Raw genomic sequence first — 19,025 nt, forward strand, 5'->3', positions numbered from 1 at the left:
AATGAAAAATTCTTTGAACAATCCTTTTCCAGACAATTCGAGCAAGACTACTGAACAGGTAAAGGGAAGCTAAAATGAGGACAGAAAGAGGTGACTGGGCCACTTGTCAAAGACAAGAACAGGTCTGCAGAAGATGGACTATGATTTAGATGATTCACTATGAGTCAGTCTGTTAACCATGGAGAATTTAATCGAGTGCCAGCATTTCACACCACATATTAATAACTTCTTAGACAAAACCTAAATCTGTTAAGTTACTTTTTATTTCCTAGACACTGAAAATGTTCTCAGATCTTACAGAAACTTGTGAGGAGTCGATTTGTTGGCTGAAAGAAAAAGAAGATTAAGCAAAAAAATTTATTCAAGGATGGAAGCACTGTGAAGAAAGGAGAAATCGGCTAAATGTTTCACAACACATATGTAATAATTGGGTGTGTTTCGTATACTTTCTGTTCTGTCACTTATTCCCTCTTTCCATCTCTCCCATGCAGACCCTGATGGTGAGCGCTCTCAATATAAATGGTGGGAGGGACATGTAGGAGACACTTAGTGGCAGATGTTTTTGGACAGAAGTGTCCAGATGTTCTTTTTCTCCTGTAAAAAGAAACTGGTGTTATTAATAAGGTAGAGTCGGGCATGTGGTGCGATGGTTGGCCCCGTTTTAACCATGGCTATAACCCCTGTGCAGAAGTGACTGTGCTTTCCTCTCCACAGCTCTCAGTGGATATGTTATCTAGTACACAGATAGTGCAGAGGATGCAACACATCAGGGCTCAGCTGTGAGAAGTGTTTTTCTCCTTTGTAAATACTGAATCCATGGAATTGGTGTTTAGGAAAGTGAACAATTTCCTTGCACAGGTTGACAACAATGAATGTGTAGTTTTAAACTGCACTATAGATTTTACTTCCTGAAGAGAGCATACTGACTGGGATAGATCTCAATGACACATGGAGGGCTGAATCATGCACTAGGATGGGCCCCCATGGGTACATGTGCATGATTGTGAAAAATGTTCATTGGGTAACATATTATTAAGAATGACATACAGAATTAAAAATAATTGCCCCATATTTTTTTTTAAGTAGAACAACGTGTAACTGAGTGCTGGCCGGGGCCCTGTAGAGGCCCCCTATTGATCGTAGGGTCAGTGGTGTGCACCCCATACTCCCACAGGCTACATGATGAAGTTTCCCTAGGCAAGACACTCCATAACTGATAATGGAGCTGAATGACATTATTTAGACGTTTGCAAATATGTGAATGGCGGATTAGTGGAAAATTGGTTATATTTGTGTCACTTTGGGTTTCATTAACAAGGACTGAGCAAATGTTGTGCACCTCTAATGCAAATGTAAGAGTGTTCTCAAGTCATTCTGCAAGTCCTGCTTATTAACGGCCGTCAACCCAGATGAGTTTCAAAGCGAGTGTGGGGCATCGTAAACACCCTATATTAAGGAGTCAGGCCAGGTCTTGAATAGATTTACATCAAAGTGCCAGTAACTAGCTGGCTTCAGAAGCAAGCTTTGTGAGTGCAGGCAGGTGACGGTTTGACAAACTCGACTCATGCAGGACTCTGATACACGTAGGTCAATTTAAGGCGTGGACTAGACTGCACCTACTATCATACATTTCTAGTCTCTGACAGTCTGGAAGCCGCACACACCTAATGACGGAGTAAGATGACTGGAAGTTGTGGAGAAAGACACGCAACCGACATTCTCGCATGTTCTAGCAAAAACAATCACGGCAGCAACTGGGAACTTTGAATTTCTAACTATAAAATTGTTCTTAAAAGAACGAATGACCAAAAAGGCAGCAAAATTCCAAAGCAAAGCTGAGGACAATAATGCTGTAGAACAATGCTAACTGTAGGTAAAGCTGTTGTTACTGTAGGTCTGCCTCAGTGGTGATGCGATCAGTCGCCAGTACCGGTCATAAATATTAAACCGTTTTGAAAAAGTCTTTGGGAGATTGATCGGCAGAGACTGAGTCTTTCAACAAGACTCGAGTGTTTACACTGCACACACTGAATTACTGTCTCTGCCAACTCTCAGCGTGGACTGAGCCAGACTGGCACGGACCAGGATCGACCGAGTCCGAGCAGTCGTCACAAATAAAATCCCATTCTTAATTGGTTACACAGCGCCCACCTTTGTGAAACTCATTTCACCAGAGGATTCTCGACCAAACGCTCAAGCAGGTGAGTGCTGGGATTAATCTTCTAAAGGGGCTTTGTTAACTCACTATGACAGTACTCTTGTCCAAGTTGTTTCTGAAATCATTACATATTATGTCATCAATTTGCCTCACTTGATACCACAAGTCCTGTGATGTAAATATTGCGGATGCTCACATCGCAAGGACGATGTTGAAACAAGATACTGTTCAGCCCTAGTACATACAGCCCAGTCTATCACAATATTCCATTTCCACCATGTTGCGATGCCACACACACTTGCATCCTATGTGTAGGTAAATTTTCTGTTTCCTTGCCAAAGAGATTTATAGGTGCAGACATTGTCTCAAATAAGTGGTGGACATACAAATGTGTGTGTAAAAACCTGTGTGGAAGCTGAAGTGAGCTTAACATTTTAGATGACCACAGCATTACCAGATATGTCAGCACCGATATTTTGTGTGTTAAGTCGTCAGGTTGTTACGATTTATTACACAACCAGGGTTGTTTCCTGATGTATGCAAAAAAAAAATAAAAAATGTCATGGATTTAGCTTTTCTATTTTTTTACCTACAAGGTTGAGTCATAATGGCAAGCTGAGGCCCCAGTGGCAAACAATATACCCAGATCCTGATTGTAATTATTGTTTTGTCTAACATTGCCACCAATTCAAATTAGCATACAGCAGTGCAGTAATTTCCAAAAGTTTCTGAAGCCTTTAGAATTTGCTCTACTTCTGCATAAATATGAACCAAATGTGATCAGAGGGCCCCTCTTGCAGTGGCTTCAAAAACAAGCGACATGAGCATAAGACCTTTTCCTATCTGTGACACGTGGTTGGTAGCAGCATCATGTTGCGGCCTGCTTTGCTGCCCCTGGACCGAGACAGCTGGTAATCATCGATTGAGCTGGGACTTCTTATTCTCGGAGATATCTTGGAAGCACGTGTTACTTTTTTGCACTGTAAATGTGTATTTGTGGATGTCCTGCTCTAGGCCTCATTCCAACCAACAAATGACAGCTTACTGGTCTCTACGATACCCATCTCTGATGCGATTGTTAAGCGATTTGTGGATATTGTGACATGCAATGCACACACACATCTAGTTCACTGAAATTAATACTAAAATAATGTGCATGAATATCATAATGCCCAGTAAAAATTTACAACAGCGCATTTACTTTGGCTCGATTTATCCTAGAACAAACCAGATGGAGTACACGTCAGTGTTGTGAGTTGCTGTAGTGCAGACACAGTAAAAAGGAGTTCACTTGAAGAGCCACCCGCGAGCATACCTTCGATTTGACCCACTTCAAATGCCTAATTTTACAGTGACACTTGAATCCGGGCAATGCTGTGTCTCTCCATCTCCTTTCCCTCACTCCACTTCTTCTGTAAATGTTAAGGCAATTGTTTAGGTCATCCCGTACAAACCCTTGAAGTAACTGCCGACTCCAACCCTGGTTAGACATGCTCTTCTTCCAAGACTGTAAAATGACTTTTTTAGAATGTTTGGTTAAAAAAAAAGTCCAAAGTAAACATTGCTTAGAGACATTTTAGTTTTTTCCCCCTTATACAGGCTACTAAGCTCTTAACAAGCACTTGCTCACTGGAGGTTTTAATCCAAGTGCAACAGATGAAGTAAAAACATGATACTACAAGGATTATTTTCTCAGTGCACTTTAACACCTTTGACCAAAACAAGCCCTTTGTTAACAGGATATTGTTTCCAAGCCATAGCAAAGAACTAATAAGAGGAACCCGGTGCAGGAAAAGGATCATTCCAAAATGTTTGGGAAGTGGATTGTTAAAGGGATGTCCCATAATAGTCAGACCTTGAGCTAAGACAGTAGATTACTTAACTTCCACTGACCACCCCCTCTTCTTCAGCAAATACCCCTGAACACGCCGTTGATGAAGGCACATTACATTAGTGCCAATGCAACTAGAGTAACCAGCAGTAAAACTTCACTTACACCGAGAAACTAGTGCACCAAGTAGCTGCAAGAGCATGAAATACTGATACAACATCTTTACCACATAAAAAAAAGACACTAAAAACAGAACCATAGCTATAGTGGGGGACTTTTTGCATAGAGACAGGTAGTGTATGGTTTGTCCCACTATCCACCCCCTCAGTTGGTCAAGTTCCCACTTCTTTACTTGTCACTCATCCTGACGAGCTGTCTGCTCAGAAACGCCATGAAGCCTGAGGGTGACGCAAGAAGCATCTACAGTATAAAAACATGAAATGCTGTAGTAGAAGGAGGCAGCAAATGAAGCCAATCTGGAAGCAAAGTCAATGTTCTCCGTCTTTTAGTCTGACTAGACTGCACACTTACACATTCTTAGATTTCTACCACGGATCACAGCGCTGTGGCCGACACTGTCCTTGACTGTTTTCATATCAGAAACATGCCGCTGAGAAAGTGGAATGGAACCAAAATCAAATCTAATTTAAGAATAACAGAGGGTGTGAAATTAAAACGCTGCATAATTTATTCATTCAAAAATGTTACAAATTGTGACTTTATGGCAGTACTTCATAGATTAAAAAGATTTTGTACACCCCCCCCCCAACCCACCCATCATCTCACCATTCTGTCTGGTGTCCAAATTATCAATTAAATATCTTACAATCTCCCTGTCAACTGCATTCATTATTATTTCATTAAACCCACAGCATTCCAATGTCACTGCCTGCAGCTATTAAAACATCCCAGCATCACTCTAAACTGCACTGGGACCAGAAAAATCTGAGTGAGTCCTGCATTACTGCATCCAATACAGTGTATACACTAAATTTAAAGAGCTAAATTCTAAAATTGTAACTTCAACTGCTCAAATATGACGTGTTGTTATAAAATTAAGCCAAACTAATAAATGCTGAAGTATCACTATGGGTAAACACCTGTCAGCACATAAAGTGGTTAGAATCAGCCCCAATTTTACAAACAGTACTCTGACCCTTACTTATGATGACTGTACATATTTTGCCATAATTACCATAATAAGTATTGTTTTAAAGTATGTTGTTTTCTTAGTACTCAGAGTAACTTGTACTTTAGGCAAAAATGTAGATAATCTGCTTAGAACTTTTACTTGAGTAAAAGATTTGAAGTGATGAGGTGAAAAATATGTTGTAGGCCTTACTGCAACTAGGTCCCTCCAGAAATTCACTGTGTTGCAATTGCACAAATTAATTTCAATGATTTCCCTATAAACAGGCAACATTAAAAAAGGGATCACCGGAACGACTGTGTTTTCCTAAATTACTTGGTTTGTGTACTTCTCCCACCTGTGCGCACAGCATATCATATTTTGCGGCGTAAAGCGCTGCGTAGAATTGCCATGTTTAATTCTAATGATAAAGTAACATTTGTACCATCTAACACTGCATAAAATATTATGTTACGAAGACAAGAAATATTCTCCATGTATTTTATTTGTTCACCATTTAAACACGCAAACTGACACAATGATGTCATCTTGAGAACTATCCTGGAGCAACTATACACACACTGAATAATGACAGAACTCGTGGGACAATGTGACAGTGGCCCTGATGAGTTCACTGGGACTGAATCACATCTGAAAGCCCCACATACAATAAAACACATTTTGATTTTTAAAATGAAATTCCTCTGAGCCCACATCACTATTCATTAATTCAGTGTCACTAGACCAGATGCAGAAAGGTCACATCATGACATCATGGTACAAGTCTTTACAGCTTAAGGATGCAGTGTTTTTGTACCACTTTACACACAATTTTACACTAAACCTGCAATGAAAGTATACTGGAAAAATTAAAATATTATCTTTCAGAGTAAACACATTGATATCAGTTCAAAATAAACAGCAGTGTTATCCCTAGGATCTTCTACAGCAGTTGTGCTGTTGTGTGCAATTTTTACTTTTTTATTTTTATTTTTTTTAACAGTTAATACAGTATATAATTTAGTCAATGCAGTCCATGTTTCATAAGAATTTTAAATATCCTACACATCTGGAGTATATGATACCTATGCTTTATATTAGTTTTGTAATCATTTGAGGTCTATGGGGATTTATCAATAGGCCATTTGGATTATGGGGCCATGGATTACTGGGAACCTGTTTAGATGTTTGTCCTTCTCATGCACCTCTTCTTGCCACTACAGCTGACACCAATTAACCTTGTAATAAAACATTTTCATACAGGTCATTAAAACACTAAAAACTATTTAAGACCTATTAAATCACATCGAAAGACAACTGACCCTTTTCATTTGTATTAGTGAATATTTTAAGGCTTTTTTAAGGAGCTGTGGCCACCTTGTAACGTTATCTGATATAGTACATACTTTTGTGGAATCCTAAGTGGGATTGAAATTGTACTAAATAATCAGTGATGCAATGCTTCGTCTAACAGGGGTATCAGGAATGTTCCTGATCAATGTTTATAGTCTTTTGATTATGCTTACAAGTATGCAAGCTATGTTTGCAACAGCAGTAACTACCAGCCTTCCTAACAGAGCCGGCATACGAATATGAAGCATTTTAATTACTGATAAAGTTGCGTGATTCCCATTTAGATGGGAAAAAAGGTCTTACCCCTTCTAACTACAGTGTTTTCACTCCAGCTTCAGGGATGATGTCAGTTAAAATAGGACCAGTGATGGTTATCTGCATGGGTAATGAAGATCTAACACACTATTTAGTGTTTGGTCTTTAGGAAATATGTGACGCAATAAGCATCAATGCCACGTCCTTCAGCCTCAGTGAGCTGTTATCGATTGGTGCATTCGTGTGTCTGCTCACTGTTAGTGTTCATGCTTAACTGTCCATTCAGCTGGCAAGCATGTCTACAAGTTTGTGCCAACTCATGCCCCAAAACCTCTGAAACAGCAGCCAAAGTGCAAGCCGAATAATTGCTGCTACTGTCTGTAACGCAATTAAGGGTATTTTTGGCAGCTGTGCGATAAATCATCACAGCAAAAAACAACAACAACAACAACAACAAAAAATAAGCTCAGGACTTCAGCTCTAAAAAGGAGTGTGTACAAATGTGTATTAGTACAAATCCACCAACATCTCCCACACAGAGACAGGAGAGACAACTTTGTTCTGCCCACGCTTCACTGGTACACATTCACAGTGGATAGATTGTGTCGATATAAAAATGTGATTGTCACACAAAGCAGGAGGAGTTTCCAGGGATGAGGGCATACTTTCTAACTCTGGCCTCATACCTTACATTTAACTGGCTGTTACAGTTGAGGTAAATGATGTGTGAATGCTCAGAAATATCCCATTCGTTATCTGATGACTTGATCTGTCTCCATCTCCTTTGTTACGAGTGACATCCCAGAAACTACTGACCTGATTTTGCCAAAAAAAAAAAAGGTTGAGTAATGCTTCTTGCAGTTTCAAAATTACAACCATTTGCCTAAGGGGCCCTACAGAAAATAAGTAAAATCATAATTTAATTCTTGGTTGATGTACAATAATTAATTTCTGCGGAGATGTAATCCATCATGAGAAATTTCCCCATACTGTCGCAGCCAAATGGGTTTGTCTGAATTTTAGAAACAAAGTGAATATTAAACATTATTACTGGGTGACAGCATTTTGTTTTGTCATCAAAGCAACTCCACACTAAGATAATTTAGTCTCAGTAATATTCAGCGAAACATATCAATCTGAGGACTAAGAGCATTCATTACATAACAGGTGTAACTTGAGAACTGAGCTCCCATGATCAACACATTTTCAATAGCTTGAAAAAAAGTCGTATAATTAGTACAGTGTGTTAAAGCAGCTCAGATAAAGCGTTTCTGTACAGTACCCAACCCTGTCTTCAGTGGGTCTCCCCACGCACAATTATCTCTTCTGTATGTTTTGTTCATCCTTTCTACCACCTAGCATAGCTGTCTCAAGTCTCCTGCTGCCACATTTCACCCCTCAATGGTTTTAATTGTCCTGATGACCTCAATCAAAAGACAATTACCAAAGGGAAGAGCAGCACAGGCAATTACAGTCTTCACCATGAGCCAGAGCGCACCAGAATGAAGTTAGCACCTTTCACAGTGGTACAATTACGTGTGCAGCTTGTGATGGCTGTCGTGATGAAGAAGTGAGGATGACGTATGTACCTGAAATGCTTATGCGTCCTTAGAGAAGACCCTGACACTTCAAAGCCAATGAGCAAGGTGATACAGCTTGAAATGACACGCATACATATAAAGACGACGTGTGGAGCTGACATGAGATGGAAAATTGGTTAAAAGAGACTGCAAGCCAGTCTTTTTAACTCTACAATTACTGTCCTATTCTGTAACTGAAACTTACATTTTGAATGCTCTGGAACTCGCTCGCAGGCTAATTATTATTGATTGTTCTGATTGCCAGTGCATCCAAACTGAGGCATATCCCATGAACCAATATCCCTATGAAATGCATTGCCGGCTGTTGTTAAAATCCATCATTGTTCCAAGAATCAGTGATGCACACTGGGGCTGGTGAAATGACAGTCGTTTCCTGGACCCAGGGAGGAGTAAGCCACTAAAGTGTTTATCATCTGTGCAGTTGCTGAGGGATCATGGGAAGGGCAAACTGCTATTTTGTGTATTCATTGCAAGATGGGCAAATCCATGTTGGTAAAAGAAAAAAAAAAAAAAAAAAAGCAATGTAGATGCTGAGTAATATATGCGAGGTTGTGGAAAGATAAAGTTAATGCAATGACATTTATTGTGATATCATGATGCATGGTATTACAATGTTGTCTAAAATCAAACAGCCCAGAACTGCATCCCTGCTGACTTAGGCATATTTTAAAATGTCAGACTTAAATGTCACCTGTCTTGTCATATCACAAGTACAGTACAGTCATCTCTGCCATCTGCTTATTGACGATCATTAAGTTATTAGTAATAAGCCAAAACAAACTACATCCTAACAAAGAAATAGTTAATCTCTTGATACTGTATGATAAAGAACTAGGGCACTGAGGCAGGCACTGGTGTTACCTTTCTATCGTACCATGCTCATCTCAAAATGCAATATTAAGTTAGACAGTTTAGACTCCAGCGCACCCAGTTTTAATGTCCATTTATATCTTCGAAACACATTTTTACATTGCAATGACCTTGATATGAAATGTGATATTTACAAAAGCAAGTAAAATGGATCTAGTCGTTATTTCTACTCAATATTTAGACTCCTGAGTCTCATCGATAAGCCCGAGAAGAAGAGTTCCTTTCAAACTGACTGGGTCACGCTGGTGTACCCAGCCCAGTGCTTACTCTGTCCAACGGAGGGGTTCATGTGGATTTATAAATGAATATGGCTGAATGCCTGACATGATTTGATGGAATTTAATATAGTCATTTTTTTTTTTTCCATAGAATATCCTAAATATGTGCTTTATACCATGTCAAGCTTTAAAGGGCTATGGTGAGTAATCACCGGGTCAATCTGAACATGTGGCCTTGGCTAGGTATTTAACTTACCCTACAAACCGCCTGCCCTCTCCAACTCAGCTTCACCTCAGGAACACCTTCAGATCCCTGTCCTTCTTCTGCAGCTTCTCTTTGTTCATGCCGTTACTACAACTACCAACAAACAGCTCTAAGAGAAATAGGTGCACAATTTGATTTATTGTTTTGTCTCACAGTGGAACATAAGTGGAATTATCTGACAATTTACTGCTGTGGCCATGAACTACAAACCCATCCCTCCATTCACTCTCACCTCATTTTTAGATGTGCATGACCAGTATTAATTCAGACTAACAAACTATAAAGCAACAACGTGAAACTAAATAGTTCGAATAAGGTTATGTAAAATCACTTTACAACTTTTAATAACTAAGTATGTCTTTAGTTATTTGATTCTTTTTTTTTGACAGGTTACTAGTTTCGATTAGCACAGTCGCTGCTCCATAACCATAGCAGGAGTGGGTGGTGGGCTGATAGAATATGATGGTTCTGAAGTAGGGATGTAATGTTAGGAAGAAATAAAAAAATGGTGAACCTGTAATTTGTGGAGGAGAAAGAGAGGGAACCCAGTTTTAGCAGAGTGTCAAAATTGTGAATTGTGGTGGTAGCAATTTGTCATGAATATTATCCAACCATGTGAAATTTCCGCAGCATTGCTCGTTCATTTAGCAGTGGCAGAGCACCGCTGGTGAATGGATATATAGGGGAAACACTAACATAGACCCAGCTTGCAGAAAGCACTGCAGACATCAACCATTATTTTTGTCCTTTGGCCAAATTATACAATTAAAGTTAATTAGCCACACTTAAACAAAAGTCATCTGGAATGGTATTTTAATTAATTGAGACGTTGCATGACATTAAAGTGCAAACTTTCTGAATAATTAACCACATCAGTGCTTAAAAATGCTATATGGTCTTTAGTCACAATGGATGCCAAATGAAAGTGGCACTAGAGGAAAAGTCATACTAGTGATTAGCATTTATTTTCACAAAAGGAGCTTGACAGAAGCAAAGGGTGGACATGAGAGGGTAACTCCTGCCCTATCATGGCTCTAAAAGAGGTCATAAAAACTGTGTTGCCCTATAAAGAAGTCTTTACTCACATAATCACACTGCGATCAGGTGCATGTGGCACGATGTCTCCAGTAGGAGAAATGTTTCATACATGTGGAGATGATGTCAATCGTCTATCCATCCAGCCACGTATTACTGATTCTAAGCCTATTTTAAAAATATTGATTCATCTGTGTTATTTCTGTGCGGTTGCTACAACAGGTTGCTCTTATTGATAAAATTCCCACAGTGCCAGCGGAGGGACTTACTTTTAGACACAGTTTGTTCGAAGTGTAAAAAAAAAAACAAGAGCTTTTGTTCCTTTCTTCCTACCTGTGCATGTTGTGCCTTGCATCAAATTACAAAGACTGGCAAAGCTAATTTGAACAACAGGAAACTGTTGGAGAGCTGGTCACTTTAAATGAGCATGTACTGTATTTGATGAATTTTTACAGCAGACATTCAGGGATCCCCATCCGCAACCTAATTTTACTATTTTCACCACCATGCCAGTATGTTTTTTAAGTATTATGTATAAGATTGAAGACAGAAAAGGCCTAAAAACTTGTGTTGGGTCTGATGTCATGGAAGGGAATATAAAGCTTTATCCAAAAGAACAAATGTGTCACAGGTGTTGAATTGGTAAAAAGATTAGATAAACAAGAGTGAGCAAGCAATGAGCATAAGTCCATCTGAAGTGACACTGCAGACAGGAAATTGTTTATGTAGAGTGGCAAGTGCCCCCCGATACCCTCAGTGCTGAGAATGATGTGTGTTTACCTTCAGCAACAGCCTTATTACCAACATCTGAGCCTATCAAGGAGGCAATTTTAGTTCAGTTGATTGGGTCAAATGAGCAGCTAGAGATTTGATTGGATCCATTTTTTCTATGATCCAAATCTAGTTGTTGGTTTTGAGCAATACTATGATATGTTACATTACCTGTGTTTAAATTAACCCACTTTATTCAACTAAAGGAGCTCAGCCAACGAGGTCTTACCAATTACCAAAATAAGAATAGGAGAGTTGCTCAGCTGCTTGTCTCTCAAAGAACTGTCATTACATTTGATAGCAGTAGGTGAAACATTTTTTATCTAATTGAGAGATGCATGTTAATGCTTTCCACTTCCATTTTATTTTCCAAATACAAATACTGTCTGTGCATGTTCACACACTTGATTTAAGTCAAAGATGCTCCCTTGGGAGGATGCACCACTCACTCTTCTATTGTTTGTCGTTTATGACTGTCTGTCATGTCTTAGAGTGGTGACTATTTCCCCAAGGGATCTTAAACATGTGGTCTTTACTAGATTCATGAGCATAAACAGAGGGCTCATCTTCTGTTTAGCTTTGTGTTTTAAAACCAAAGTAGTGTATCATGTTAAGACTCGCTTCACTGCAATAACACTGTTGTAAGCTGAAAATGTTTTAAACATATTCACGCTGCTTATTGGACATAGTATCGCACCATTCTTTTGCTTCCATCGAGTAAATGCCAATATTTTTGTGTTTATTGTTGATCTAACTGGTCAAATCTGGTAAAATAAGAACCACTGATGCAAGTGGTGTCCAACTGTAGTCAAGGCTCTAAAGATCATTCATATCCCAGGAGTTTTAAAAAAAACATTCCCATAAGAGCACACATCCATATCACATCGCAAATTCAACACACGTAGCAAAACAAACTAAATTCTGAACACATCTGCAGGGCCAAGACATACAGTACTAAAATACATGGCATCGGCATCAATGCTTTTTCCAATTAGGTTCCACCATTATGTAATTGACAGACCTGCTTGCGTTGGAGAAAGTTTTGGAGTAGCGCCTTGTGTTTGCTCGTCTACATGTGCGTGGCCAAAAACGTACTTGACCTTTGGTTTGGATATCTGACGCCATCAGAAATCTCAGTGGTCCTTAAAATAAAAATCCAAAACATTTACAGTAGCTTAATATAAACTCGGATCGCAAAGGGTATATTGAATTAATGTCTGGCTGTATGCATGGCCTTGAGTGGAAAAACCTGATGGCTAGATGCTCACTGATGTAGACTTAAGTACTGTACCTTTCCTCAAACCTCCAATCACACTATAAATTTCATAATTTCAGCAATGGCAAGGCTATTTGGCCTTCACTACATACATTTCCAGAGGGCACAACAGCCAAAGGATGGTGGAACGGGCAGATAATTTGACATTCTCTTTGTAGCCTAACAAAAGGAGAAAGGATGTCTAATGGTAATTACTCACAGCAGAGGATCTCTAATGGATATAATAATATTACTCTTCTCAATTTTCTGGCACAACCAGCATCACTTCTAGCACCATGAAAAGTGAAAATGAATGTATAATCCCAACAACCACTGACGTAGGAGAGACATGTGATGTTTTCAGTTTTTTAAATTTCTTCTCATGCAGCGGTTCAGATAATACATTTTTTGTAGTTTTGTAAACTTTTGTAGATGTCCAATCAATGCTCAAATCAACTTCACAGCCTACAAAATGTTCTGAAAAGATGCCATAAAAACTCATAACTGTGTGTGGATGGATAAATTCCCCTTTTACAAGACATCTTCAAAAGATGTTGCCAAAATATTCATTTGGAACCTTGTGTGGATGTGTCTACATTTTAAATTCGAAAGAAATCTTAAAAAGGCGTTTGCATTTGTTTGGGTCATCTAAATTTGACATTTACAAGAGATCTACAAAGACAAAGGAAACATGAGATGTGACTTCAGTTGGTTCAGTTGGCTTCTCTACATTTGTGAGAAAAGATCAAAACACAGATGTTTTGATAAGACTGCTTTTGGATGCGTTTGGACTTTAGATACAGGTTCAGTATTTTAACAACGGGCAAGGACCTGTTTGTGCAAGTAATCCAATGTCATAATACATATTTTATTGAACATGACAGTTTCATTATTTATTCATTGTTTATTATTTATTTTGCCAATTCCCAAGTAAAATAAATGAATTAATTTGGCAGATTCGCCATTTCAAAGTGTTTCAAATGCTTGAAAATGCTTCATGCTGATTCAGTGGTTCAGAAAGCTTTGGTTTCATCACTACTACCAAATACCACATTTTTTATTATTTATATTATTGATTGGAAGAAGCAGAAAACGTGTTAGGAAAACAAGTGTGTGCAGAAACAAGCAAAGACGGCTGGAGACAGCTGTAGTAAATGGCCGACCCACTGTGATGTTAGTATGCTGTTAATAGAAATGTTACACTTTTAAATTGCAGTGTTACTTCCTGCACCTGCTTCAGTAAATGCCAGGCTCTTTCCAGAGTCCACACGAATACACATCTATGTCATTCAGCATCAGGTGCTACATTATATTCAGAGTAGGTATTTTGGGGGGGAAAAACATCTGCTGTAAAAAAAAAGAAAAAAAAAAGGACATAACGCTGACACTGCACTGACTCTAATATGTAACACAAACCATTCAGTCCAATAATTTCAACTTATACCATCGATGTAGTCGTCAATATGCTAATGGGACAGTTTTTTTTAGATTCATATGAAAAGAGACTAATTTAGAACAAAGAAACTGCTCAAAACCGTGAATACTCTTAATTAGCTAGTTCAGCTGAAACTGCTTACACAGCAGTCTTAAACAAAACCATATCATATTAAATGTCAATTATTTATGTACGTACTCAGCTTAACATTGCCAGTTGATAATATCGTGTCACCGCAAAAGAGACAAGCATTAATTGGCCACAGATAACGCGATGGCCTGATGGCAGACTTTCGTCTCAGTGCACCGGGTGGCAATGCTTCATAAAGTTAACAAAAACCCTTTATGAATATCCAGTTTCATTCCAAGCAGGGCAGACAGGTCATGCAGCGTGGTGAATTTATTGCATCTTAAATGGCTTGTTGGGCCACATCTGTCCATGCTCAATAAAAAGATAAGCTTTGTACATTTGTAGATTATACAATGCGGCCTAACATGAATTACATTTCCAAAGCGCTTGATATCTGTAAATGAAATACATTTACAGTATGACACCCCAAGGTAAGTCTACCTTGGGCCAAAATCCCTAAAAACATTTATAATATAACATATAAACATAAGAATATTTGATCTTAAAACATGTCAAAATATTGCTTTTGTACAAGCAGTGATTAGCATATAGTAAGTTACCCATCACCTAATGGTGCGTATCTCTACCTCTCAAAGATTTTGAGAGGTAGAGGCGTTTTGATACATGGTCTAAAACTCAATACAAAAAAAAGATACAGCTCATTTTTTAACAATACAATATCGTACAGAACAATTCAAGATTGAATTATTCACAAACAGAATTACAAAGGAACTTGCAAAGAATCTTTCAGTCTGACACCTTTTTCTTCCCATCTTTGGTACGAAACTGCAGCTTTCAATTAATGCCACTGTATCTCTGTCACTCAAATCTATTTTCCAACACGCATCAATTAATCTTCACACTCATACCACCAACCCAGAATATTGCTGTTATCTTCTTTTGGTTGACCAAGTTCAGATTTTTTTGGATGAAGACATCTTTCAAATGTTGCATGTAAAAAAAAAAAAAAAAAAAAAAAAAAAGACAATTTGAATCCAAACAAACATGAATATAAAAAGGTGTGTGGAGCATCAAATAGAACATTTACATACATAGGAAATATTTCAAGCATCTAAATTACATCTGTGCACACTGTACATAGTTTAGAAAAATCAGAGGGTTGGCCTTGCTGCAGATACGCACACAACAATTTTGAGCACCTGAAGATCAGCACTTCAATTTGTCCCTATTCACAGGAAACGACAGAACACACGGTCTGTGTGCAACATAACTACGCTTTAAATGAGCTCTGCTTAAAATTGAGATTTAATGAGTATGTGATATGGCACAAAGGTTGACTGTCTCGGGGCTCATTGTTTGATCTCTACAGCTCAGGTCACTACAGTTAACGCACCCACTTGTGCATCAATGTTTGCAAAAAAAAAAAAGCACCAACGGCCACTTAAAATGAATCAAAGGTTTCAATGACCCCCCATAGTCTGATTCCCACCACCACACTTTGCATAATAAGATAAAACATCCCAAACATTGGGTTTTCCCATCTTTGCTTTGGCCAACATGTCTCACTCCCAATCAGTCATCCTGTTTGCAAACTTCACATATCTTCAAACATGTAGACTTGTCCGGCGTTTTGACACTTCAACTTTAGCAGATTCTCGTATTAGCTGACAGTAATCATTGTTCTTGTTGGTTAAACTGTCAAACAGCCGGTCACCTCTAAGTACTGTTAATACAATGCAGTACTTTAACTAATCACAGGCCAAAAAAAAAAGATCCTTTATGAGGTCACGCCACTGAACATTAAGGGTGGACTAATGTTCAGTGAAGGAACTGATCCCCCATCAGCTAGACCCAGCACTTTTGAGTAAGGACCTTTATGATTTAAAACAAATCAAATATTGGAAAATAAAGTCTGTTAAAGTCAGTAGTAGGTGTTGATGTGTAAAAAGATATTTAATCAAGATTAGGATGTTTTTTGTTGTTGTACTACCAAAGTCCACACACTCCAAACTCTACACGCCTACATTTAGATTTACTATTTTTACTGAGAATCTTAGAAAGTCTTAAATCAAAATAAAGAAATTTAGTACTGGATTCGGGTTGTAAAAATAACTGATAATATTTTTTAGGTATCCCAGTGCCTCTAAAAATAAATAAGCATATAAGCTGTTTTGTGATGTCCCTATTTATAGTTATGCAAGCATTGAATTTATTATAAAATTACTACTAGACTATACTAGAGGTACTACTAGAGTATTATTTACAACAGTACACAGTGCTTCCTAAATCTAGCCTTTTAATTTTGCTGCCAAAGTGGACCTGACTGATCCATTTATCTTTTCATTCTTACATTCCCCAAAACCCCTTAGGAGGGTCCGATATCAACCCACCACACTGCCACAAAATCCTGTGGGAAGCACTGTATACATCATAAAATGCTCCAGAGATTTCAGAGATGTATTTTTGAAGGACAGCCTAGAAGTTCCTCCAACAAAAAACGCAATGGGACTTCTTCTCCTTTGGCTTTCGAATTATTGCATGATCTATACCATGTGGTTAACAGATGCTTATGATAGTTTTTTTGGCCTAAATACAATTGCAAAAAGCAAGAAGCTATTGTTGGGCTATAAAATAACCACATGACTAATGCGTCACTTCAACGGCTCCGTTATTAAACTTTCAACTTGTAATTTGATGTGCTGCTTTTACCTCTCGGTAAGTTTTGCCTTACCAAGGTGACAGTGTGCCACACACAGTACATTTCAAACTATCTGCTAACAGTTACAAGGTGCATCTCTCCAGTATGTTACAAAATCTTAAATATAGGCCAGCTGAATAAGATATGACCGTATCATTAGTGTACAGTGGAGTTACTGTATATACAGTACTATCAATGATCACTCCTTTCTCGCTCACATACTGAAGGCAAAGAGAAAAAGGAAGCACATCCATGTGCAAATGTACCTTTTGAAAATCTTGCTTTAGATGGTGCAATCTCTGTGAATTAGCAAAGATGTTTTTAATCCTGATTAAAATTCATGGGTTTCATTTATGATGGTATCTGACTAAATGCAGACAATTAAAAGCCGTTAGAGGCAAAATGGAGTGGTGGGTTGGGAGGAGGAAACCGCACCAACTACTAGATTTGTGGTGAAGTAAAGGTCATATTTAACATAGCATTAATGTGACCTGATTCCCCCTGCTCCAATCAAGGGACACTGGTTGCTATGGTAACTATAGTATGACCCATAAAACTGAAGCTGCTAGTAAAGATGCTTTTAGAGAAGCCTTTGATCATTCTCTTAATTATTTTCCTCACAGTAATAGAAGGTTGTTGTGACAGAAACATTTGTACGTATGTAGTGTACACTGGGGCACAACAGCAACATTTCTGTATCACATGCTGATTGCCAGTGGAATTCTGTCCAGTACTGCGCTTGTGGCAAAGATATATAGATTTAATTAATTCTCAGTTTATTTGAATGCAGTCTCCACTTTCTAGCTCAATGGGTGATCAAGTGCCTTCATCTCTTTTATGTACAGTACAGCGATGCTGCTTGCTGGTTAACATTTGCAACTGATGTGGGGATTTTGATTTTATGAATTCCTTTCATCCATGATCCTTAAGTGTAATGAACAAATTATACTGTAAACTGTAAATATGAAAACATGATCCGCGCAAGTCTTTTTCCTTTGTAATACAAAACAATCCGTTTTTACCTATTTAAAATGCATTAGACCAAAAATGTGATATTGAGAACATTAGACAAAAACACCAAATATAATCAAGGGGAGTTTAAAAGATTTAGCCCAAGTCTTGTTCTGGCTGTTTTTTTAGAACACAGCAGCTCATGAGGATTTGGCTAATGTGACTTTAAATTGACAATCAAAACAGTACTGTGTGTAGCCAAAGGATCTAGTCTTTGGGTGGGCATTCATAAAGGGGAGACATTTTACCCCAGAAACATAATTTGAACTTTAACTCACCGTGAGAGTTCAGGCACATCAACAAAAAGGATCTCAATATGATTTCACTCTCCGTGTCTTAAATATGTTTGGGCTACTGCTGCGCAGAGGAGCATCCTCTGTAAAGACAAATTAGAGAGAAACACTGACTTGATGGTCTGACATTTTCAGGGAAATTCTGTTTGCCCTGTAATGTACCATAAATTGCATTGCAATATTTAATACAGTGCCTTTATTTTCATCTGGTTACTTGAAAAGAATATGTGGATATCAGAAGTGAGACAGACTATACATTGTCTTTACCAGTCTAATCCTCAGTCAACACTTAATTGTGCACATCTGTACCCTGAAACCCCCCAAAGAGTTTCACTAACAAAATGCAAACCTGTGCTATTCATGCACATCAGAATATACATTTCATTTAGCTGGTAAGTCATGACAAGTTCTAAGGGTCATTACATTTATCCCTGCTTACATTTCTGCATGCAATAGCCACTGAAAGCACTCTGACAGATAAACACGCAGATTATGTGACTCTCTGCATATTTTTTATTATCTATTATCCTTATGTTGAGAGACAAAAATCAATGTTGTTCATAATTTTCTAGCAGGCAGTGAATCTATTGATCTACTTATGCCTGGGTGAAATCGGTGAAACATCCTCTACTTGCAATCAAATGATGTAGGCTGACGCGTGATCGTCCAAACCCTTGTTTTACTTTCATATCACACTGATATCACCTGAAACTAACAGCCAGCTGTATGGTCAGTAACCCTGAGTCAATAATCTACA

General features: G+C 38.3%; 1 protein-coding gene across 5 annotated transcripts in view; it reads right to left on the minus strand.

Moving 5' to 3' along the window:
* The window catches only part of cntn5 (contactin 5), a 91,248-nt gene that overhangs the window by 65,116 nt on the left and 7,107 nt on the right, over window positions 1-19,025 (minus strand). For 2 of the 5 annotated variants that reach the window (XM_067508444.1, XM_067508443.1), the window contains one exon: window positions 18,254-18,351. The exons of the other annotated variants lie outside the window; for them this stretch is intronic. The gene's annotated coding sequence lies outside the window, so the exon portion shown is untranslated. The remainder of the gene's footprint in view (window positions 1-18,253; window positions 18,352-19,025) is intronic. 5 annotated transcript variants of the gene reach the window in all.

This window comes from Channa argus, chromosome 6, assembly GCF_033026475.1.
Source record: "Channa argus isolate prfri chromosome 6, Channa argus male v1.0, whole genome shotgun sequence".
In the NCBI taxonomy this organism is placed as follows: Eukaryota; Metazoa; Chordata; class Actinopteri; order Anabantiformes; family Channidae; genus Channa; species Channa argus.